Below are 24,280 nucleotides of genomic sequence, written 5' to 3'. Positions count from 1 at the left end.
GTTGGTGCTGCAGAAACGGACAGAGAAAAGTAGTTTACGATGCATCGTGCTTTAATACAAGCCTAAGTTTGTAGCTGAAGACACTTTGAAGGGTTGCAGAGCTTTTCTGGTTCAGCTCAGCATGCTTGCCTGTTAGAATCAAATCACGCAGAATTTGCTGCGGATCCTGGGCAGACCACCTCCAAAATCAACACGCCTGTGGGGAACCAAGACGCTCGTCTCTCTACCTGAACTTGGTGGCAGAGCTCCCGCCGCCTTTGGGGGATCGCTCCGCAGTTGAACTCGCCCTTTGGCCTTCTCACGACGGCACCCTTGGGCTGTTTCCCACACCAGCAGGGAGGGGATGGCGAAGTTGTCACCGGCGCCCCGCGTTTTATCTCTTGGAGGGCTGGAGGAGACAGGTGCGCCCGGAATATGAAGCGCCCGGCGTGCGAGCTGCTGCGATACACAACCTTATCAGCAGGATGCCGCTGTCCTGAACAATGTAATCAGGCCGAGCTGGTTCCTGCCTCCCCCTCCGTGCTCTCCGGGACCGAGCCGGCTGCCAGCGAGGTCAGGGGCTCCCCCAAAAGCCCCGCTAACCCGCGGGGGGGGGATCCCCCGGAGCTGACGGCAGGTGAGGGCGGAGGCAGGGCCGCTGCTGCCCGCCTGCACTCCGCATGCCCGCCGCTCGGACATGCTCACTAGCGGCTCCCCAGCGGCTCACTAGCGGCTCCCTCCCGCCGCCACTCGGCGCCCCGACACCGGCGGAGCCGCCGCAGGGCCCCGAGCCGCGCGTCCCGGGGCCGCGGAGCGCAGGTGAGCGGCGGCAGCGGCGGGCACCGGGTAGGGGAAGGTAAAGGTAAGGTGGAAAAAAAAGGGACCGGGCGGCTCGCCCGACGGGGAAAGGTGGCCGCCGAGCGGTGCCCCGGCTCGGCCACATGGCCGCGGGTTGCCCCGGGCACGCTGCCGGCGTTGGGGTGCTCGGGGAGGCTCCCCCCGGGGAGCAGAGGGCGCTCAGCGGCCCTCTTGTTTCCCCCCCCCCCGCTAAAGTCGGCGACGTTCCCGGAAACTCTGCGATTTCCCCGACAGAAATAAATGACCCTTTCGCGGCAGCAGGCATCCTGGAGGCTGCATGGTGTGTCTCCGGCAATCCCCGCCCTCTCCTTCCGTAACGTTACCAAATACACTGTATTTTCTCCCAAAAGCAGCGAGCTGCCGAGCTCCTGCCCGGGACGGGGTGCTGCCTCCCATGGGACCAGGCAGCAGGAGCTGGAGCAAGAAAGGGTGCGGCTGGGTGTGGGGGCAAGAGCAAGGCAGCTTCTGAGCTGAAACGTGGCCATGTCACGGCCGGTGTGTCAGAGGGGTTGTGCCTTGTTCTAAGGAATGGGGTTTGCGCTAAGCTAACTTGGTTTCCACCTTCTCGTGCTGTTCTGTGCTCGCTGGTGGGGTGTTCCGCCGTGGTTAGTGCTGATGTTCATGCTGGAATAATTCTTCCTCATTTGCCCGTGGTTGTACCGGTGCCTAAAAGCACCTTAGGAGGAAAGCTCAGTGGTTTTAGTCCTGTCTTGTAGTCGGGGATGTTCTCAAGCACCGGAACTTCAGCTTAGATCACAGCTGTGTCCCCTCGCAGACTGAAGTGGCCCCATCTGTTGTGCTACTTTCTGTGCCTGTCTTCCCCTTTTCTAACATACCTGGAGTTAATTGCTGCAAGTCACGGTGATTTAGGGGAGGAATCGGACTCTGTGCTGAATGGATGGCTGATTCGAGTAACTTGAAGTTTCCACGTAACCCGGTTTGATCTGCATCCTCATACTTGGGGGGGGATTATGGAAGGAAAATGATTCTGAGTTACAATCCAGAGAGCGTTCTGGTATTTACTCTTTCTATGACCGCTGCTGGAGGTGGAAGGCTTCTCCAGATCTTGTTGTAGATGACAGCCACCTAGTTCTATCAGGTAGCAAATGAGAAAAATTGCTTGGTTGGTAGGACAAGCTCTGAAAGCAGAACCACATCTTGGAGTAAGTTGGCATAAAAGCATTTTTTTTTTCATCTTATTTCAGAGCAATAGATGATTACCAGCTGTCAGCACCCTTTAGAAACTCTTCTAGAAACTGTCAAAAGCTTACAGAACTGATGAGTTCTTGATTTTTACAACAGGCCCTGGTATGGCAACCGCTGTCATGACACTTAGGTTGTTCAGTTTTGATACTTGGTATAATCTTGTCTTTTAGGAAGGGCCTGTGTAAATATAAATCTTCTATTCCGCCTGACAGCGGCCAGTGGAATGCTAGCCTACATGCACGCTATCCTCATTTATCACAACGTGCAGGATAGATTTTTCCTTTGAAAAAAAAAAAAAAAGTGAATCATAGTATACTAAGGGAGTGAGAGATCCCGTGTGACTCAGGGCTCCAGAGTGCAGTTTCTGCTCTCTGTTGTCTTGCATAACTAGCAGTGAAGAAACTTGTGTGACTGCAGGCTTCTCTGATACCTGATGCATCTTCAGATTTTACAATACGTGTAAGAGAAATGATCCAGATCCTGATAAAATGATTCAAGTCAGGTAGAAGACTTTTTTTTTTTTTTTAATTTGATCTAAGTCCATTGGAGGAAGGACAGTAAAAAGCAGGGGTCGAGAAAGCTTAATAACAGATCAAATATGGTGATTCTTTCTAAGAATAAGCTCAAACTCCCTGGAGGCCTTTATGCAAAGGTAAAATAGTCTTAGTCTTGTTCCAGCAGTATTCAAACATCAGGAGCTGCCTATCATTTGTAGTGTCATGTTACTTACAGAACCCGGCCTTGCTCTGGTGCAAACTGTGCTTTCTAGGAACTGCACAAATTCCTCCTGCACTGTCAGAATGGACAGTCTGCACCAAAGGCAGGAGGAACAAGCTGCAGCAGCTGGCCACAGTCACAAAGTGATGTATAAACTACAGCTCCCCTGCATTTCAATCCACTGCCCCTTCCCTCGGTCATGTGCTCTCACCTGACCATTTTTGAATAGTTCCAGCCTGCAAAATGCTGAGGATCGATGGGCTTGAGCACTCTGCCTCGCAGTTTGAGAGAATGATGGGTGAGTGCTGTTTACAGGGCGCTTTCACGTAACTCATGTCTTCTGGAGGATATATTTATATTTGGGAAGAGACAGTGTGTTACTGGTGCTGCAGAAAAGGAGGCGGAGAGAATTTAAAAGTACAGCAGATCTTCTGAAGGTTGGTGCGTCCTGCTGCCCTTTGCAAGTGTAAGTTACTAAACCAGTTCTTTCACACAGGCTAAAGAACCATATAGAGAGGTGTTTATGTCTGTTGCTAAAATGTTGCTGTGGGGAAAACCCTTTGCATCATGCTTTGGCTTACCCGTATCGATGGCAGGCAATTGCAGTTAACTTTTCAGAACTGATCCAAGTTAAAACCAAATAGAGGAAGCTAACAGGTAGTTTCTCTGGAGGCGTTTCCTCCTTGTGTGAGAACATGAATGCCTCCACCTGCACAAAGAATACAACCACACGGGAAGAAATGGCTGGGGTCAGGCGTGAAGTGCTCCTTAGGCAGCAGCGGTGCTTGGTACTGGCACAAAGTGATTGCACTTGCAGCGTGTATTTGTCTTCTGTCAAGGGTTTTTCTGTGTTCCGGCTCTCATCTCTTTATAACCAAGTCATGAGTGATGTGGTTGGCCTTGACTAGGATTACCATCCCTGACTTTGATTAAAAACCATACATCTAACCCTCTATCATTTCTAGTGGATGAGGTTTGCATGGGTTCTCTCCCTGTGAGATTGAACGTAGTTATTTTTCTGCCTGGAGGGAGCCATGCTCGCTGTGCCTCTGTCTGCACTGAATGATCTCTCTGGAAAATTTCTTGCTACGTAGTTTGCATCCTGCTCTGCATACCTTACGTTTGTTGGTGCGTTAGTGGGGTAGGTGGCCAGCTCTTCCCAGAAAGCATTAATAGAGCTGAAAGCAAGCAGCGTAAGGCAGTGTGAAGTGCTAACAAAGCTTATGACAAGATTCTGAGTGGACAGACCTCAAGTAATTTGTTGCCACTGAGTCATGGTCTGTAGAAGGGCGGCGGGGGGAGGAAAGCTCCAGTATCCTTTAAAGTCTTACCCTGCGTTATTTAAATATGCTTCAATACAGCAAGGAACAGCAGGGCCAGTGCCTTTTCTATGTAATGTACATCTTCAATATAGTCTGTCCTATATTAGATTCCGGTACTGGATGATGACAAATGTTAATAATTAGAACTCCTGTGTCATTCATGCACACGGGTACCTTCGCTTGGCAGCTTTTTTCTTAGGAAAGAACTTGATCCCATGTGAATGACTTGCTAGCCGTTCTTCAGTGGGCCACTTGCAGCCCTATAGCTGGCACCTTGACCTTGACCTGGTCCAGCTTGGCCACCACCCTTCCTGTAACTCAGTTCAGCAGCTGGTAATAAATGGACAGAGATTTTTAGCGTGTTATTGGAAAGCTTTGGTACCAAATAGGCAGTGTAAATGTTGGTGGCAGGAAAAAAAAAAAAGTGGATATTATGTTGGTGTGTTCTGACTTTTCCCAGGTAATGGATAGTCTTTGGGTGACAAAAGAAAAAACTAGCACACTCCTGCCACCCCAAACAGGTTTTTTTTTCTCCAAAAAAGAGCTTTCTAAAATCACCGTCATGCAAAAAGATGCATGCAGAGCGAACACAGGTACAATGGCATTCAGCCTGCTATCTTATAGTCACTTTGAAAGGCTGGACCTTTTTGTTCTGCTTTCGGTAAATTTTTTTGAGGTGCTTTTCTGGCAAAAGTTTACCACGGATGTTTGACTTTATTTCCTTGTAGTGTGCTTGTATCTGACCAGAGATTTCACCTTTACAAAAGGTCACATTAGAGATGGAGCCCTGATCTTTGAGATGGTATGTACTGATACCTGGAGAACAGCCTTTGGAGGGAGAGAATTTAAGACTTCAGGGAAACCTTTGTGTCTTAGAAGCTGAGGTTGCCTTTCATTAGATAGAGTGATCTGTGGTGCCTTATGCCAGCTGACAATCGTCAAGTGTCTTTGGCCATTTTGCTAATGAAGGGGAGGATTATTGAAGGAGCTATAATTCAGCTGGAGACCGGTATTTGTCAGAGGATTTTGGTGAGCTCATGATTCCCTGTTTTTCCTTCGTTACCGTATGCTCAGTATTATATAGTCTTGACCTTTGTTTTCATCACCACCTGTGCCTGGTCTAACTAGGATATTCCTGTCCAAGAGAGAATCACCTTTACTTCAGAGTTATAATGAAGAACTGAGAACAGAAAAGAAGGTAAATTCAGCTCTCACTGTGATTATTGTTCGTGGCTGAAAGGTCCAGATAAGTCAATGTCCAGTTGGATAATAAGGAGATAGTGATCTGTTTAGCTTTTTAGAAAATTAAATTCCACTGAAACAGTATAACTGGAACGACAGAAGTAGGAGGAAAGCTATTTTCCATTCTGAAATATGTCTTTGTATAGTGCAATGAGTTGAGTTTTTTAAACTTGCTAACAGTAACTAATAACTTTTACATTATACAGTCCACACTGAGTCATTGTTTACTCAGGGAAATGACTTTCAACAGCCAGACTTGTTTGCTAACTTTAATAACTGAAATATGCAGTTCCACACATTACAAGGCAGCACACTATAATCAACATTTTTAAAAAACAGAAACGGATATGTATTCGCAACACCACACGATGTTGCATTATGTGTGGTATTTCTGCAGTTCAGGTTTTTATCTGCAGCAAATGCTAATGTATCCAATGGTGCTGCTCTAAGAACAGAGAAGACTATGGCACAAAATTACTGTAAATGCTTTTTAGAGAAGTTTTATTGAATCTTGCAAATTAGAGACCAGAAAGCCTTGTTCTCTGTCCACACATCTCATTGTTTTAAATAACAGGTTGTTCTCTACTCCTGGGGTTTTGGAGGCTGTTCACAATGGCTCCTTCTGCATCTTGGGAGGGAAGGTTACACCTTTGCACCAGGAATTCTCTCTGACAGAACCGGAACTTAGATAGCAAAATAGATATTCTTCTGCCTTAATTTATACAAGCACTGAAGTTCAGTTGTGAATAATTCTTTGCCTTTTCTTGCCTGTTTACCTGCTGTTTTGTGTTAGTACATTATTTTCTCATGGATTTTACAGGTAGTTTTCTTACACACCCATTGCACCTATTAATATTAAAATAACCAGGGCTTGTATGCCCGATTGTTTTTCAGTGTACTGAACAAACAGCGCCAAGTGCATACAATGCAATATAAAAGGGTTTGTCCGCGGGTTTGTTCATGCGGGAATGAAGTGGGGGCAGCTAAGCGTGCCTGACTCGCGCATGAAGGGACAGTGTGGGAAGAGTGCTTGGACTGTTAAAATGTAACTTTCACATGGAGATATTTCAGGTCGTCTTCTGAATTTATACATTTCAGAATTTGGTGGTCAGTTCTGTTTCTTTTTCCTTCAGAGCTACTGGGTACCACATCATTCAAACATATTGCAACTATACAGACCAATATGATGACTAGTAGGCAGCAATATGATGACTAGAAGCACAGTAAGATGTAAACAAAGAGCTACTTTTATAATCTATTACACATTTCTGGGGGAAAAAAAAAGTACGTATCATATTTTTTTAAGTGAACCAAACACTGCGTTTTAAATCTTGTAGTCACAATATATATCTTTAATTTCTCCTAATGTCACAAGCTTTTTTGGCCACAGCTTTGTTTGAAAATAAAAAGGGAAACTTAGGGACTCACATGAAAATGAGAGCCGATATTCTATATGGGACTTCCAAAATCCCCATTTCGTTTGTGCATGGATTTGTTGAACCTGGGGGAAGGGATCAAAACCAACTTGTACAGAGAGGTACAGAGTATGGTTTTGTGTGCCTGATCCCAGCACTGTGGGGGAATGTGGATCATTTCTAACTTTAATCCTGCTGATGTTCTGTCCGGAAAGCTGGTGGATAGTAACTGGGAACAGCAGCTATGGAGCTGTTAGCAAAGCTAGAACATGTATGTTTGTTTAAACAAGCACAGTGGGGTTTTGCATCACCCCTTATGAAAGCATTGCTCGGATTTTGCCATGTCAAAATTTCTCATGTGTTGCTTTTGTACGCCAGTTAACACAGTTAACTGTACAGTGCTCTGAGTCCTAGTGGGCTTTTGGGTTACTGACAGAGTTGGTGTGCTCCTTGGGCAAAAACTCATGCTATTATGACCGTAGGATGTCTGGATGAAAGCGAATTTGTTTCTGGTCAGCTAGAGTGTAGGTGGAGAAGTCAAAGTGCGTCTGCACATATCCAGGTGAGGCACTGTTTATTGGATAGGGATCTTACATATACATAAACCTTGGGAGATCTGAAAATTTTCTGCTGGCTGAAGCCTATAACGTAGATCAGACCAATCTTACTTTGTTCTCCTTCATGTCTCTGCAACCTCCTGAAGAAGTGGATCCACAGAGCATTCAGTAGAGCTGAAGAAAATTAAAGCTCAGCTGTATGTAATAACTTCGGGACAAATACCCGTATCCCAGCTGTCTTACTATTTCAGGTGGCACTTTATTTCAGCACTTAAAATTTTTGTTTCCAGCAGGAAGTGTTTTTCTGTAAATTATTTGAAATCTTGGGCATTACAGAAGTAACAATGAGCACCAGCTCTGTTTGTCAGATGTTGGCTGCATTAAAATATTATCCTTTAGGATCACCAAGAAGATGACTCCTCAATTTACAGGAGAAAAACAATGCTCTCGAGACTGCTTATGCAGGGAGTGGAGAAAGCTAGGAGTAATTTGGGATAATGGAAGGGATAATTTATGCACTTTTATGAGCTATTTCTAAAACAGGTGTGTTATAGAGTCCCTGGAACACTTAAGGAAAACATGTGACTACACGATAATGCAGGCACACTATCTTTTCTGTTTGCATGATATAATTGAAGAACGCATGGGTTAATGGCTATAGGCCATTTGTATGTTTTGGTAAAGCTTTCAGACATTTGTCTCAAGTATAAACTAATCTGTTTTGAGATAACTGTGTCCTGATACAAGGAAGTAAAAAGGAAAGGAGAATATAGCAAAGGAGAAAAAAAGAGTCAAAGATGAGTTGTTCTTCCCAGAGATTGCTGTAGACAGCGATCACCTCAAAAGCTTTCAGCTGTGCCAGCGGGCTCTACCAGAAGAGAGGATACGTGGTGCTGAGAGCCTGAGTGAGTGCTGGGGCCGAGGGCTTCTCTGCTCTTCTGGCAGCTTGGCCATGCGGACACCATGTGAAGAGGAAATGTCGCAAGAGATGCAAAGCTCTGCATGTAAAAAAAACACCTGTAGAGAGAAAGGGGATGTTTGAGCTCTCTTTAAACTGAAACCTGATCAGCTGCCAAGTGTCTGTTTCTGCTCTGATGGTTCTGCGTCTCGGTGGGGACATAGGGCAGCTCCTTCCAACCTTAAGCCTTAGAGATATTTACCTGGCAACTGCTGTTACCCAAACCGCTTTCCTTCTTTCCTTAGCTCAACACACACTGGGAGGAAAATTCCTCAAAGCGGCTCAGTGTAGGATGGGAATGTGAACTATGTCCAGGCTGACGTCGACAGAACTCAAAAGCTGTGCTCGTGTAACTGTTTACTTTTTTCTAGAGGCTTCAGTTAATTTGACTGTTTGTCACAGAACACATTTTTGCATGAAGTGCTGATTTCAGAAGTAGCCTCCGTGAAGGGATCACATTGCCACCCAAGTGGAAATGGGGAGTGGAAGAAAATCAGTGTTGCTGCGGGTTGAATTCATGTGCCTGGAAAGAAATATATTTGAAGCAGTGTGCAAGAAGGCTATTACTTTCAGAAGAAAAATTTTATTGTGACAAATCTTGTTTTTAGTGTTGGATAGGCTGGAAAGGAAACTTCTAGTTTAATGGTCTAAAAGTAGCTGTCGGCCTGGTACCCGACCTTCTGTTCTGAGCAGTGAATTTCTCTGGTAACCTCTCTAGCACCGTGCTGAACTCCTGGAGGTGCTCTTTTGGCTGCACTTACACTGGCCCCAAACCAAATGGTCTTAATTACAAACCACTTATCTAAACTGAGGGTTAGTCAACACAAATGTGACACAGGGCTTGCAAGAATATAAAAATCAGTCAGTGTTTAGTGTGGGCTGGATTCAGATTGGCCGATTGATAGGGCACGGGAAGGTTCATTTGGGTCGGTAATGGGCAGCGGTGGGTGTGGGAAGTGAGCTGCTGCCCTCCTGTATGGTTACGGAGTCCAGCAGCATCATCCCTCCTTTCTCAGGCATCTGCCAAAAAGTGTCAGTTGTTCGCTGTCTTCTTGAATAGCAGCCCCATTTATTAGCCAGGCATGTTTCTGCTGGCAGATCTGATGTGGCGTGTATACCCACGCGTGTCGGGTTAGGTAATTTATATTGTTGATTTCCTGATTGTAGAGCACCACAGCTGTCAGCTCTGTAGCCTCTAGTGTCATTCCTGGGCTCGTCTGGAGGCTCCTAGTGATGATAATATACATGTATCACTTCTCAAGGTTTTAAACATTTGGAGGCATGCGTACGTATAAAGGGTAGGGGGCTAAGCAAACAGACAGTCTTAGAGCTTCATTCACATCACTGTTGATAAAGTACTCTTTATTTATACGGCAGGAAGATGTATTCCCCCAGTACCTAAGATAAGCTAATGCTCACAGGAAGTTTTATTTAAACTGTTTTTTTCTGTAGTTCTCTACTCCTTCCCTTGTACCTGCACTGGCATCCGTTTGAGACTCGATGAAGCCGCTGAAACAAAGTTTGGAGAACAACAACAACAACAAAATGTTTTAGGTCCCTGAACTCTCACCGCAGAGCTGAACAAGTGTCAGTCCCGGTACAGAGGAGGGTGGGGGCCAGGACAGGCACAGCTCGGGGCAAGGGATGAACTACAGCACGCTGATGTGTAGGTCAACGTGCAGCAGCCTAAGCCTGAGCTCTTGGCACCTCAGAGAACACATTCCATGTTCTTATGTTCATGTAGAAGTGTCTGTAATGTATCATTGTGGCAGAGATGGCTTGTTCAGCCATTCCCTTTTTATGTTTCTGGATCCCTGAAGTCAGTAGCAGAGAGGAAAAGTTATTCACTAGAATCTTCTGCAGTTATACCCAGGGGCTTTTGTGCCCTGGTGTGTGGGCTGACTGGCACTAAAACCTTTTAGTCTGGGGAGATGGAGCTAAGCCATCTGTTCAGAACATAAATGGCAATTAGCTGTCATTTAAACATTGCCTTTATTAATATTTACAAATACAATACACTGTCTCCACTGCTTGCAGCGGGGATTCCCAAGCTGTGATAGTCGTTACAGCCCCTAAGCAGTACAGTAACCATCTGCCCGCGGAGGGCCCGTGTTGCTGTTACCCATTAACGTGGTATCAGGCCGGGAACAGAGGCGCGCTGATAAATCCTGTGCAGGCTGCCAGGGCAGTAACACGTGGACACCGAGCCAAGAGGAACTGGTGTCTGTGTGCAGCTCAGGCAAGAGGCAGAACGCAGTGGCTGAGGTTCAAAGCGGGGGTCCAGCTGGGCACTGACAACACGTGTTTTGTCGTCTCTGCAGCCACGATGCTGCTTCCCAGAGCACTGCGGTTTGTGGAAGTAACGCTCGCTAGCTGGCAGTCCGTGCTGTGGGAGCCTAGCATAGAGGAAGGTCACCCTGCTCGGCTGGGGATGGGGAGACACCTGCTTCTGCATTGCTCTTCAACAGGTCTCAGCCTTCAAACGCCTTTTGGGCCCTGGGGGACTCTTTGGCGAGGTAAACGTGTGGGACAGTAGCACAAGGTTAGCGTGCTGTGGTATCTGAGCGTGACGTTGCGATCGACGCAGACAGAAAGGGTAAGGGAGAAGGAATGCGTTTCACTGCCAAAACCTTTCGTGCAAGAGGTTGGATCTGGACATGTGCCCTTGCTGGGCATACGTGCAGGTTCCTGCAATTTGTAGCTGCCATTGCTGTCACCACCAGTAGTGGCACCCAAGTAAACAAAATTTGGGAATGCCATCCTACGACCGAAACTTGAAGAGGCTATTTCTAGATGGAATTGAAGCTCCATGTGATTTAGTGGACTGTAGCCTTATTGTGAGAGTAGAAGTGGTTTTAAATGGAATTCTTTATATAGTATTGTTGCTAACACAGTAGTGGGCAGTTGGATTAAACTATTTTGGAGCTTCGCTCCTTTTTGATACCATACTAGCACTCTTGTTAAACAGGCCTCAAAACAAGCTAAAAAAGCTTGGCAGTTGCTAGCTGCAAGGCCATATTCTTTGACCGATTTTTTTTCTCTATTGATTCTCCTTTTTCTTCTTCCAGAAAGGAGATATTTTGGCAGAAGACAGTTAAATAAACAGCTTTAAAATGTGCATACTAAACTTAGAAGTTATCACCCAACAGGCAACCTGGAGCTGCAGAGGCAGTATTGGGTTAGCACTTGGATCTATGCATTTTGGAACAGTGGGGCTAAGCTTTTCAGGGAAGGGTAGTACCTGCACGAAATTACTCCTGAGACCCATCAGCTGTTCCAGTAATTCTCCAGAACGTGGAATTTTTAGGATCACCGGACAAATGTGTGCTGCCTTTGTGCTGCCTATCACAGACCCCAGGAATCTCAAGAATGTGAAGGATTTTCTCTCAAATTCCAGTTCTGTGTGCTGCCCCTTCCAGTTTTCCTCTAGGGGCTAGTGGAAGCAGGAAAGGAGGTCAGTCTTGAAATACAAAGTCCAAGAGGGGGAATTTGTGAATATATAGCAGATAACGCCCGTCGCTTGCTGTATTTTGCCACATTTCCCCTCCCCCCCCCATTGTGGAAAGTATGATTAAAGTCAGCCCCTCCGCCCTGACTGAACCATACATACATGCACAAATGCCAGATTCTCTTCATTCCAGGCTGCTGACTTCAAGAAGGACTTGCTCCGACAAGCTGGAAATGAGGGCTGGCAGCTTTGTCTGCAACTCAAAGGCTTTATCTCTCTTAGACACTCTTCCTAACATTTCCCACAAATACTGTTCTGCTGGTAGAAGCTGATGTATACACAGGACGCCATCAGGCATTTATGAATAAAGCCCTACGTTGTGTAACTCCTTAGAACAGGCAAAGAAAATTTAATAGAGCAATTGGCATCGGGCCCGCAAGAGAGCTTGTTCTCCCTGTGCTTCAGCCTCATTAGTTGGGGAGCGGTAGGGAGAGTCAGCTCGGCTCTTTGGTTCTCTGTCCCCCTACCAAGAGGTGCTGTTCTTTTCTTCATGAAACTTACACGGTCCAGCCTTCATCTCTCACTTTTAATGTTTCCACCAACAGGTGGTGGTTGCCTTCAGCTTCCCAGTTGTCTCTCTTTCCTCACTATGCTGAACTCCCACCTGGGTATCCCTTTACTTCTGCATTTCACCACGGCAAGCACAAGTTCTTTGACTTCTAGGATCGTCTTGCTCCATCAGCAACTTCTGTTTCTCTGTTCTTGCCTTCTAGCATTATTGCTTCACTGCTGCTTCTGCTCATTGAAGGATGCCAGCTGTGTCCACCTGTTGGAGGTTTTTTTGCATGCACTTTTAAGCTGTCTGCTTATGCGGCATATGCAGTTTTTTGCTTAGAATATTTATTCTCCCTGACCTGTCTCAATCACTTGATGAACTTAGCCTTCAATAAATGCTTTCCTGGAGTGAAACCCCTTTGAGAGTTGTAATAGTGGTTCTAGAGTGCTTCTTTGCTTCTAAATGCAAGAAGGACGAGCTCTTCTTTGGATGATGATTTGGTTTCAAAATGAGCATTAAAGCAAATATATTTGTACCTATTTATAACATTTACCACGTGAAACTGAGGTAACTTTAAGCTTGATGCTGTAAGGCATGCACCCTGGCATAAGAAAAAGTCACAAATCAAATTTGAGTAACAATGATGGTTGTGACATGATTTCTGCTAAAAGGGTATCTCAGATGTCATCATCTTATTCCTTCAGAAGCAGCTTGCCAGTGTTATTTTAAGTTGCAGAGTGTGTACGTGTATATATTTTCTAAAAACCGTAAGAAAGACCTACCAGTGTCTAATGTCTGCCCAGTACTTCACACATTTCACAATTTGCTGTTGTAGACAAAACTTTTCTTCTGCCTGATTCTTCAGGGAGGGCTGTTTTCGCAGGGGCTGTGGCCTTGACTTATGGCCATATAACTAAGCCTGTTGAGCAGACAAGGGATCCCGCTGATCGCAGCTCCAAATCTTCTCTCCTGACCATGGGACTGTGCTTTCAGGACATTGTGTGAAAAAGATTGGTGAAACAAAAGCTCTCGTTTTCCCTTATCTGGCTCAATATGTACAAAGAGCTCAGAAGCAGTGACATAAGAGAATTATTATCAGTGTCATAGTGAGCATTTTGAACGACAAGCTGGCATGAAGAAGCACCCGCAGCCTTTAACCCATGTGTTTTATTCATCCTGGAGCAAGTGTAATTTAAAGTGACATCTCTATAATTGATGAAGTATCTTTTTACTCTTTGTTTAATTACCAGTTTCAATGTCTAGAAAGCAGCAGATCAATAATTTACAGTGATGAACTTCCCCGCGTCCTTCTGTTTTACTAGTCCAGCCATTCAAACAATAGCTCTGGAAACAAGCCCTCGTGTTTTGATGCTTTTCTTTCTCTTCAGTTGATTTGAAAGAGCTTAACCCCTTGTTTTTCTATCATAGGTGTACTCCAACACAACTGAAGCTGATGGCAGAGCTCCTACTGGTATCAGGGAAGCAGGGCTAATGCAGGGCATGCCGTGAGCACCGTATCAGCTCTCATCTTTTTGCAGTCTCCTCTCATTATAGTACAGTGGCTGAGGCTGGGCTCGTGTTGCTGCAGCAGCAAATGGTGCTGCCTTGGCACTGTCTGAGGGCTGTTAAAAACAGAATTTAGACACTGGAGTGAAACTGCTACCTGCATTTTGTGTGGATTTCTTACATTATGGGCTTTGATAACATATATTGATTTTATATGGAAGATATCTTTTGTTGAGACTCTTGGACTATCCTTTCAGGGTGGAGATCAGAATCCTTCATGGCCGTGGATCTCTTACCTTCCCCAGGGAGACCTAGATAATCTAGAGAATCAGAGGAACAAAGTTGTTCCCTTCACATTGGGATAAGACTTCTGACGGTTCCTGTTGTTGTCCTGGCTGCCATGGACAGCGGCGTTTGGTCAGATAGTATCAGAACAAAATTATCCAACTTCTATGAGATCTCCAAACCTGTGCACTTCTGGCACGACGTGGCCTTATGTGGAAGGGGCTCCAGTCCACTGGTGCCAGTCAGAAAGATAACTTTCGCTTTTTGGCCTTTTCTAAGGATGTGCTCATTGTCTGCGTCAGCACAGCTTGATGGTTCTCCTTTCCTGCCTCTGACTCTTGGGGTGCTGGTCCTCATCTCCTGATGGAGAACAGGATGGTGCTGTGGGACAGTTTCTATTGTTAGTGATGTCTCAACTGTCACAACCGGTAGTTATACCCAAGTCACAGGAGCTATGAGAATTCCTTCACGAGCTCTCGTTTGGGTTGGAAATCACCAAAAGAAGTTTACTTTGATACGGTAGCTGTACAGAAAATGACCTCTGCCTGCCTATGGCTGCCAACTTTGTCTGCATCAGCAGGATTGCCGCTGGTTTTCAGCCGCCCAATGTAGGTCCATAGGTAAATCAGAGAGAAAGAAAGAAGGGGGGAAAATGAATGTTTCCATTCACTGCGTAGGCCTGTGTTTATCCAGATGTGGAACTTACATTCCTGAGAACCGCAAAGGAATAGCCCCCCACCCCCCCATTATTCTTTATTGTGTATTTTGGTTTTGATTAAATCTATGTCCTTGATAAAGCAGAAACTCTTGGAAATGCTTTGAGCAGGATAGGGGAGCCCTCCAGTGCGGGCAGAGTTGAAACCATGTCATGGAGATGAGATATTCCCCGTACTTCTAAGCTGCAAGCCAATGATTCTTCTCTTTAACGTCCATGTGAGTTACTTAGTTTGTTCAAAAAAATCTTGGATTTGTCAGCGCTTTGATTCAATAGGAGTATAAACTTCTAAAAGCTTGGAAAACAATATTCTGGATCATTTGATGGGTACAAGCTAATGCCAATGGATGCAGGATATCCTTCCGAAATGAAATGATGTCTGTGTTTTCCAGGCATCCTGGGATACTTTTGCCAAGATGATGGCAACTCATCATTCCCTATTTGCTACTAAGTGAAGATATACCTGGTTTAGGATAAAAGTGTTTGCAATTCACAAAAACATTAAAGACCAGTGGAAGCCTTGGGGTACTGTCAGACTGGCCAGAAGAAGATTACTTCAGACAATACCCTTCATCTGGTGGCTTTTCCCCTTCTTTTCAGAAGCAACAGAAGAGACGGGGTAAAGGGAAGCAGTTCAGACATAAGCCAGCTGCAATATCATCTGCCCACGTGCTCCCGCTAGCTGCCAGGCCTCAAATCTGACACCCTGCCAGATAGCCAGTCTGCACTGTGTGTCTACTTTTCTTTCGTCTGCTTTTGGAAACTGCTTAGGCCGTTTCTTTTAGCATAATCTGGAATTTCTACAGATCAGTGGAGACTCTTATTTTGGGTTCCTAATCTAGTTTTACTCCAGACTGTTGTTAAAACTTTCCTCAAACTTTTCGTAGGGGACTTATGCCATCACAGCAAATGCCAAATGCTTTTTGTTCCCTTACAAAGAAGGGTATGAAAGAAGTTCTGTACCATATGTGTTCCTAATAGTCTTATTGGAACTTTAATGCTTTCACTATCCCAAAATAACCGCCTATCTTAGGCCAGCAAAGTCAGTTTGGGACAGAGGGAAAAAAGTGGTGGAAGTACAAATTGTGCCTGTAAACTCTGCGCTTATAAATCATCAAATTAAAAACTACTCCACTTGTTTGAATGTCTGCAGGATTGAATGTGCCCTTTTTCTGGGCTCGTGGAACTTGGCTCCGCTTGGTAGTTCGTAGTTTGCTCACAGCATTGCTAGGTTTTCATCTAAAGAGTCACACCCAGAAGGAAAATAAGAATGTTGTTTCTCTCAGGTTTCACCTGCTTCTGGTGTCAGAATGAAATGTCACAGAATACTTGCAAATTGGAGTGGTTTTGTTTTGTTTTTTTAAGGAAACTATAGATGTTACGTGGAACAAACCTATGACAGATGCAATTGTACCAATATGAAAGTGCTTACATCAACGTTTCCCTAAACTTGAGGCACAAATTATGCTGATGTATAAATCCTGTCACTACGATAAACTTTACATACCAGGCATTTTGTTATTACGCTAGCAGGAGTGGGGAGTAAGAGTAGTTGCTGGGGCATTGTTCACCTACAAGTTATTTTAGTAAAAAATAAAAATCAGGCAGTATATTCCATATGTGATTCCCTCTCCCGTGCTTTTCAGGAAACTTTCAGCTATTTCACCTTTACTTTTGTGACACCGGAATCTTAATATAATCAAGATTTACCTGTGCTCCAGTTTCTGCGTCGCAGAGAAGTTACGGTTTTGACACCAGACTAGGAATTCAACAATAGCTTTATTCAGACCTTACCAAAAGGAAAAGCTTCAAATATCTTGTTTCTCCTGGAGCAGACTTTTTGAAACTGAACGAACAAGTTACTGACTGTATCCTGTGACTTTGTACCAAAAATAAGTAGAGAAAACAACAGTGTTAGGGTCCAGACTTAAAGATGAGACTTTGTACGGAGTTAGATGCACAGAAAGCTAATTCCCAAAATGTTCTTGTTTTCCAAAATTAACTTTCAAATACCAGAAAAGAGGCATAAGGTTATTTAATCTGAAACTTACAGTTTTGTAGTTCATTTTCTCTAAAAGTCATAAGCACCAGTTCTGAAAAAAAAAACCTGCCTTTTGCCAACTCTTGGTTTCCCCCCTTGCCATGCAGGCAAGAATGTGAAGTATTTAACAGGACACAAAACTAAAGGTCAGTTTAAAAGTCTTCAGAAACCAAGATGTCCCTAAATATAAGTCAAATATGAAACGACCTCTTGGGACAGAATTGCTATATGCCCTGGAAACTTTAATACACCCTTTTCTGGCCAGGTAGCATGGGGACGAGGGCAAGGTGTGAGCAACTGGTGAAGAATGTACCCGAGAGCCTGGTTACACTGGAGCAATCCTCTGTAACAGCGTAGAGACTGTAAATCTCAGCTTGTTCTCACCAGGACTGCAAAGCTCCCGATGTCGCGATGTGGAATAGTGCTCCTGCTGTCAGAACTCGTCTTACTTTCTCAGCAGAGTTCTTCATAAGGGTAGCCTTGCTTTCTTTTTTTTTTTAAGGTGCTCAGCCTAACTTTGCTGCAGCAAACTGTCCCTTTCAGCTCAAGGGGGTCGTATCAGCTAATACATTGAAAATCTTGGCAGGGATTTGGCTCCACGTTCCCCTAGAAGCTGCACAAATCTGCAGGGGCTGCATTTGTAGACAGGAGAGAAGTAGGAGGTAGCAGGCCTACAGGTACAAAATTACTTATCCATATTGTCGCAAACATCTGTTCCTGACAGAAAAGAAGTCTGGGGGATAAACCTGTCTGGGAACATGCATTGTACTCATTTCCACGGCAGCTCAGGGGCTGTGTCACACTGTGGATGCTCAGGTTGCTTCTCTGAGCTGGGAGCTGAGAGCTTCTGGCCTTACCCAAAGACAAAACAGGGAGAGAGACCCCTCATTGGGGAGCACAGGGAAATGTTCGTGTTATATCACTTTATCCAATTCAGGTCTTTCCGAGCTTTGTTGTAGGAACTCCCTTTCATTTTTATAAGGAGGAAAAACTTTTTAACTGGGCTTGCAGGTTTTGTATCTGTTCAAGTGACAGAAGCGGGCGTTGGTGCTACAATTACAACTCTACGCAGAAGTGAGTCCGATAGTTTTGCTGAGATGTATGTGCGTGGCTTGTAGTTATCTACAACTGTTTGTTGCTGAAACTGTTGGCCTGTAAGATATTAAAGGATACAGTTATATGGGAACGCTTTGAAAATTAAAATAAATTAAATGGCTCCTTCCACAGGTGTGCAATACCTTTACAGTTTAACACAAAATGAACAAGAGAGCTGACAAGTTCATATAATGGGGCAGCAAACTTATGCTCCGTGGATCTATTGTCCTCTTCTGCATTACTGGTGGCCACATCAAGTGTTAGGATAGGCCCTGTCTTTTCCTGCCCCTTCTGTATCAGAGATGTGCTCAGCCCTGCTTTACAGGTGTTACTTTACAGATTTCAAAGTCTTTTCCGTCTGTCCTTTTCCTCACATGAAGAAAAGCAGGGGTGTGATATAAAAAGGGTGTAGCAGCTCTAATTCGTACACTTAGTTTTCTGTTTCAGGCTGTGGGAGAGGCCCCTTTCTGCTCGGGAGAGAGGAGTCACAGGTTAAATACTGCCCATCTCTGCGGAGGGGAGCCTTAGGTTACTGCTTGCTGCCTTCCTGGAGAATACTGACGTGTGAAGAGCCCTGCTCTGCCAGCTGTGTCCCTGCTCAGTACGCTTGTATGTTCTTCTTTTCCAGACTGCAAACAGTTTAGTGCTGATCTGGCCTTATATAGTAATTTCCTATTATTAGAAACATTTCCTTGGGACCTTGTTCAGGGAGTAGCAGAGGGAAATCCTGTTTCCTTCTTCTAACATGCAGGCAAAGCAGCACTGTTCACTCTTCTCTTATCTAGTGTCGGTAGAAAAAGAAATTTTTGTTATGCTTTCCAATCTTAATCCCTTTCTAACACTAAAACTCTTTTCAGAAATGCAGAAAAAGAAATTTGAAGGAATAGGAACTGTCAGTCACCAGTGTGAGCTGTAAAGCGTTGTCTGCAGCCTGTAAGTTTTGCTTGTTCTTTCTCAGCCATTTTTCTGTCTCTCAAAATGAGTCTTCCTAATGCCTTGGAAAACTGCTTTTTCTTTTTCTTTTTTTTTTCTATGTTGGCTCGTGTAAAAAATAATATAATATGATGTTTTACCTGGATCTACCAGCGTATCTGTAAAAAGCTAATGGCTGTGGTTAAAAAGAGGAACAATTTTATGCTAAGGAGGGAGTTGTTTTTGTTGAGTGTGCAACAAGGAGGTATTTTTAAAGGAGAGATTGGTCACTGAAGCACAGAGATATGTAAAGGCTTTGAACACTTAATTTTTCCTGTGAAAACATTTTTTCCCCTTAAAAGGAAGATGTAGGTCCTGCCACTGGGAGTGACTGTTTAGAAAGTCAGTTGTGAGGAATGCACATCAGCTGAACTGAGTCAGGCTGTTTGTATTAACAGCTCCGTCAAAACGGCTCTTCTTGTTCTTGCCACGGACTCTGCAGGGGAGCCGCTTAAAATTATTGTATCAAAGCAAGGGCAAAGCAATCAAACTGAATTAACTGTTGTTTTGAAACTCTTTGCTATTGAAGTTAGTTCAACAATTACTGCTGGATTCAGAATGGGTAAGTTGCGTTTGTAAAATCAGCTAAAGTAACGACTGCCTTGCAGTCCTGTAGAGCACCCAACAAAGCCTTGCACAGGGCAACATGCGAGCGCGACGCGGTGAGAGTGTCCACATGCATGAGACCAACTGGCATCATATTAAGGGCATCTGGTAATTATGAGGTAGGACTTTGTTCTGATGGTCACTGTCAAAGCCGGTCATCCATTTCTGTTTCGTTGGTTCAGCAGAGAACAACAACAAGGAAAAATTATCGTAATTTGTTGCATTAACCCAGTTTCTGTTTTCACTCGCGTCATAGACCCTGAATTATTGTGTGTGTGCAGGAGCCATACCTAAATACGAGTGCTGCATATGGGCTTTTAATCTGCCGTTTTTCAAATGTGTTATCGTCAGAGGTATCGAAACAGTGAATAGCACTTACAGCGAAAGTGTAGGAGTCCAAGGAGAGCATCTTAATTTTCTGTAATATTCCAGCTTTTTGTATTATTCTTGTTTATTTCTGAAAGACTGAGCTTGGGAAGAAGAGAAGTTCAGTGTTCTCACTGTTGAAGCTTCCTTGAAACAAACAAAACCAGTATTGACAGTTTTAGGCATTACAAAGCATAAATTAGAATCCAAAATAATAATTTAAATATTCTTTGTCTTCTGGGTTTTGAACCCTTTTGGCCACACCTATCATATTTTTAAGCTTTTGTCTACAGCAGTGCAAACACATTCACACAGAACTCAAGGATTCAGAGAAGTGGTGATGTCATCAAGTTCGTGGTAAAATTAAGGAACTCTGCAATCTAGAGACACCTCTTTAGTGAGTACAACAGGCTGCCGATTTAACCTTCGTGGCTCTGCAGTTTCATAACTGCCCAGGAATGCTGTGTCTCCAGGGTCCAATGTCCTACGTCCAGGTTTCTTTTGCTAACTTCTTGTTTTGGGGACATCTGGTCACGCTGCATGGGGAAGGGAGAGGTGCATCAGTACAAACAAAAGGGGGTAGAAACCAGGCAATTGTTAGCAGAACTAACAGTATGGGGAAGAGATTCTGCCTTGTTATCAAGCCTGTTACAATATTTAATGTTGCTTCTTTGGCAGGGCGTTGATTTATTCAGATGTTGTGCGGTCAGACGTTTGTCCTCTGCTGGAACACAGCTTTTTTCCTAAGCAATGGGCCAGATGTCTCTCAGAACCTCCAGTTTCTGCGATAGGGTGTCTTAAAAATGTGAGGCGTTTTAATCAGTTTTTCAATCAGTATAATGTGGACAGCAGGACACACGTGGTAGGTTAAAGAAATTTCTATTTTTTGCAAAATACTTTCCTCTGACCTGCAAGAGGGAGTCTCTCAAATTCCTGGCCTGTTTAGGGTGGTTTGTTTCCCATGGTGTCTTTGCCAAGTACTTTCTAATTATGGAATGTGTGTTATTCTGCAGTTCTTTTGCAAGGCAGAAATAATGAATATTATTTAAAATACATATCTATGCATTTATAGATGAACTTGATCCTTTGTTTTTGGACTAATGTAGATGTGATCCACATTGTCTTCTGAATAGCATAAACCAAAGCCCGAATCTCTTACCTCCAGATTTATCTTGTGTGGTAGAATCTGCACAGCACGGGCACAGACTGTGGTTTGCTTGCTTCCAGTTTCACGGGGCCAAACTCTTTTTCAGGAGAGCACTGCTCGCGGGTGTAACGTAGCAAGTCACGCAGTGCTCCGGGAGCCTGTCGGAGCAGGGCTGACAGGAAAGGCTTCCAGTCCCCTTGCTTTGAATGTGAAATTGTATGCAGGGAATCAGCTGCTTATCAGCATCGAGCAGAGCAATCCCAGTGCTCTGATCCAGGGTTTCTATGAGTCACTTCTAACTGGTGAGGCCTGGAAAACTTGATTCATCCCTCTGTGCCTGTAGTAGGGACACAGAGCTAGCTAGCCATCCTCAGCAGAAATCAGACAAGGGCTGGGCTCTCTATTACTGGAAAGGAAGAGCCTGGTTTTATCACCTTAATAGCATCAAGATCTTATAAATCAAAATTATGGTAGTTATCTCTGCTTTCCAAATATTTGTTCCCTCCTAATTTAGGCTAACCCACAAGCAGGAGCGTTTTACCCAACAACAGTTGGGTGGTAGTTTGGTTAGAGAAAAATAAAATGTATAAATAATGCAGGTTCTGCTGCATTAAAAACAAAAAAAAAGCCAAGGGAAATGTGTAAAAATGTACTTCTGAATATACTTGTTTATTCTGCTCTTAGGTGGCATTTTCAGGCTTAAGATGTGTTCTGAGAAGGATCGCTAGGAAGCGGAGACAGTGGGGAAGGTGAAATTGCTAGTGTGAAGATAACTCCATGCTGGTACATAACTTAAAATTGAAACATGAATTTTACTGACCTCTGTGTTGCTTGGCTAGACTAGACTGATTAGAGGAATGATAATGGAGAGCTGACATTCTCCTCCTGAAGATTTAGAGCTGCCGGGCTACATTTCTAATTATAGGTGGAAAACTCCTGGCTCAGGGCTTGCTGTTGTGATTCAGTAACGGCTGATGTGGCTCAGTTTGGGAAGTAAAGCTTAGATTACCTTTGATCTTAACCTGTGCACCTGCACTGAGCAGGGTTTTGGATTATTGTTTATTTCTTTCAATGAAATGAAAGCTCTAAATAAATGCTCCAAAGCAGGCCAACACTAAACCCACCTTTGAAACGTGTCCTCCGGCTGCTTCCGTTAACAATTCACGTAACTCCTCAGTTTGTTGACGATCAGAAGCAAATAAAAATCACGGCAATTAGAGTTGTGCAGGGATTGAGAGGTGCTACGAGTTATTTTTCAGACTGGAATCTAATTAGGGCAGAAGAGCTGGTGGCACTGCAGCTCTTCAGAAGGTGTTATACCGGCTTCATCACAAGTCCTTGTAACTGCTGGCACCTTCCTCATCTGACGAATGACATCTACCACAGCGCAGGATCTCTGAGATCAGTGCTGGGGCCTTGGGTCAGAGCTAATTAGAGAGCAGTGCTGCACTGAACCACTGACATCGGCTTCATTTCTTGGGTTTTAAATAGCCTCCTATTGAGCAGTGGCCACGCATGGCCCTGTTTTACTTTACTTGATTTACTTCAAAACTTTTTAGCTTTTCGCTTTATGTATTTTCATTTTAAAGCTTGGCTTTACCCTTACTGTAATAGAATTTGGTAAGTTAAAAACTGAAACCCTACAGGCAGAGCTGGCTCCAGATAGTGCTGGTCGTGAAACAGCAGCAGTCGGGCTTGGGAATGATTTCATGGCTCTGCTTGCTCAATGCTTAGAGAACCTGCCTTTTGGTGCTGCAGAGTATGGGTGGTGACTGCTCTGTGGATGTCTGTGAGTGCAATCCAGCAGCCGAGATGCTTGTAATGTTGGTTCTGGGCAGGTAAGTGAAGTTAGGCTTATTCAGTAGTGCCTCATGCTGCCTGGGGTCCTGCAGCCACATCCGATCTGAGACCTACACACCTAGGGACCAAAGAGTCTTTAGAGAAAGGAAATCCATTCCTTTCGGCTTTCTTCTTTTATTCTATCACCATGACAAAGCCCGATCTAAACTCAAGCCCTAATATTCGTAGAAATCGTATCAAAATCAATGGGAATATAATCTTTCTTGCAGCTTATTGTCTTCTGAAAAGAGGAGACTGCAGCCTCTCTCTTGCACCAGCTCAAATACTCCTGAGATGCAGGTATCACACTGAAGTCGTTGTCACACTGAATACCAGCTGTCATCACTGGTTCACTACTGCACGGATGTGAACAGAGGTGACAAACCGAACAACACACTTCCCTCAGCATGTGACTAATTTGGAGGATATTATTTCTTTTCTTTTTAGTGGGGAAGGCTTCTATCATGGTTATATTTTTTATTATATATCATGTTTTATTTTTTTAAGTTATCAAAACGCATACTTTCCAAATTCTGTTACAGGAAGGGTAAAGTTGAGCTTTAGGATAAATCTACGTGTAGATGTTTTCTCTGTGCAGATGTAAGCATTTAGCGCAAGTGACATTTGAAAATTCAGCTGATGAGTTTATAATGTTACGCTAAGTTGGAGACCTCCGGACTGCAGATGCAAGGTAGGTGTTTTGCCTTGTGTGCGGGCAGTGCCTTATACACTCTGGATAAACACATGTTGAATTTGTAGCTCCTGGCTAATTGTAGAGTCCCATATCACAGAACATTTGAAGAGAGGGGGCTGTTAAGGGTGGTATAAGGGAGGAATGGGTGGCAATACGCCTTGTGCAGGTTGTCATATCTGCGTTGCGAGACTTACAGACAGAAACCCATCCTCTTCTTCAAGCTGCCACGAGTCAGATCAAATGGATGACTAATTTTTTCGGATGCTTGGAAATGGCAGTTCACGTGGCTGAGGGCAGAAGTCGCCTCCTGCAGGGGTCTGTCTGATCTCCAGCGCAGCTGGCAGGCAGCAGCTTTGTGCGCTCGCATGTGAACTGCTTGTGACCTGCAATACCTGACAGGTGCTGTGCTCGGCTGGGCCCTGCGCCAGGGTAGCGTGCTATCTGTAACAGCTCTCTGGCTTCGCTGGCTGTACCTGAAATGCCTTTCAGGATAGGCACAAAGCTTAGGCCATCGAGGAGCGAAATAACTGAATAATTGGATAGTTTAAGTTGGAAGGGACCTGCGGGTCCCTGCAACCCTGCTTCGAAGCAGGGCCAGTTTAGATCAGGTTGCTGAGGCCTCGTCTGGTTGAGTCTCGAGTATTTCCAAGGATGGCGTTTCACAATTTTTTTGGGCCCCTATTCCAGTATTTGACAGCTCTTATTGTGAAAAGTAATATAATTATTTCATAATATCTCACTGGAATTTCCCTACCT

At 44.4% G+C, this 24,280-nt stretch overlaps 1 protein-coding gene across 3 annotated transcripts in view; it reads left to right on the top strand.

Annotated features, from left to right (window-relative positions):
• Positions 1–661: 661 nt before the first annotated feature.
• Positions 662–24,280, top strand: part of MYO1C (myosin IC) — a 55,399-nt gene continuing 31,780 nt past the window's right edge. The window contains exons 1-2 of one of the 3 annotated variants that reach the window (XM_048068017.2): positions 662–798; positions 18,758–18,833. The gene's annotated coding sequence lies outside the window, so the exon portion shown is untranslated. Of the gene's footprint in view, positions 799–18,757; positions 18,834–19,410; positions 19,435–24,280 lie in introns of those variants that run through there. The other 2 variants (XM_048068016.2, XM_066979895.1) reach the window with 2 other exon arrangements.

The sequence above is a fragment of the Anser cygnoides genome, chromosome 18, assembly GCF_040182565.1.
Source record: "Anser cygnoides isolate HZ-2024a breed goose chromosome 18, Taihu_goose_T2T_genome, whole genome shotgun sequence".
In the NCBI taxonomy this organism is placed as follows: domain Eukaryota; kingdom Metazoa; phylum Chordata; class Aves; order Anseriformes; family Anatidae; genus Anser; species Anser cygnoides.
The sequence above is the reverse complement of the archived record's forward strand: the minus strand, read 5'-3'. Positions and strand labels throughout refer to the sequence as shown.